This window comes from Cnephaeus nilssonii (genome assembly GCF_951640355.1).
Source record: "Cnephaeus nilssonii genome assembly, chromosome: 14".
Lineage (NCBI taxonomy): Eukaryota > Metazoa > Chordata > Mammalia > Chiroptera > Vespertilionidae > Cnephaeus > Cnephaeus nilssonii.
Genome location: NC_137085.1, coordinates 2,091,936 through 2,093,162, shown reverse-complemented (window position 1 = coordinate 2,093,162; position 1,227 = coordinate 2,091,936).

The window sequence follows — 1,227 nt, the reverse complement described above, 5'->3', positions numbered from 1 at the left end:
GTGTGCTGTTTACCTGTGTGCTGTCCTGTGTGCTGTTTACCTGTGTGCTGTCCTGTGTGCTGTTTACCTGTGTGCTGTCCTGTGTGCTGTTTACCTGTGTGCTGTCCTGTGTGCTGTTTACCTGCGTGCTGTCCTGTGTGCTGTTTCCCTGCGTGCTGTTTACCTGCGTGCTGTCCTGTGTGCTGTTTACCTGTGTGCTGTCCTGTGTGCTGTTACCTGTGTGCTGTCCTGTGTGCTGTTTACCTGTGTGCTGTCCTGTGTGCTGTCCTGTGTGCTGTCCTGTGTGCTGTTTACCTGTGTGCTGTCCTGTGTGCTGTTTACCTGTGTGCTGTCCTGTGTGCTGTTTACCTGCGTGCTGTCCTGTGTGCTGTTTACCTGTGTGCTGTCCTGTGTGCTGTTTACCTGCGTGCTGTCCTGTGTGCTGTTTCCTGGTGCTGTTCCTGCGTGCTGTCCTGTGTGCTGTCCTGTGTGCTGTTTACCTGTGTGCTGTCCTGTGTGCTGTTTACCTGTGTGCTGTCCTGTGTGCTGTTACCTGCGTGCTGTCCTGTGTGCTGTTCCTGTGTGCTGTCCTGTGTGCTGTTTACCTGTGTGCTGTCCTGTGTGCTGTTTACCTGCGTGCTGTCCTGTGTGCTGTTTCCCTGCGTGCTGTCCTGGTGCTGTCCTGTGTGCTGTTTACCTGTGTGCTGTCCTGTGTGCTGTTCCTGTGTGCTGTCCTGTGTGCTGTTTACCTGTGTGCTGTCCTGTGTGCTGTTTACCTGCGTGCTGTCCTGTGTGCTGTTTACCTGCGTGCTGTCCTGTGTGCTGTTTACCTGTGTGCTGTCCTGTGTGCTGTTCCTGTGTGCTGTCCTGTGTGCTGTTTACCTGTGTGCTGTCCTGTGTGCTGTTTACCTGCGTGCTGTCCTGTGTGCTGTTTACCTGCGTGCTGTCCTGTGTGCTGTTTACCTGTGTGCTGTCCTGTGTGCTGTTTACCTGCGTGCTGTCCTGTGTGCTGTTTACCTGTGTGCTGTCCTGTGTGCTGTTTACCTGCGTGCTGTCCTGTGTGCTGTTTACCTGCGTGCTGTCCTGTGTGCTGTTTACCTGCGTGCTGTCCTGTGTGCTGTTTACCTGTGTGCTGTCCTGTGTGCTGTTTACCTGCGTGCTGTCCTGTGTGCTGTTTACCTGCGTGCTGTCCTGTGTGCTGTTACCTGCGTGCTGTCCTGTGTGCTGTTTACCTGCGTGCTGTCCTGT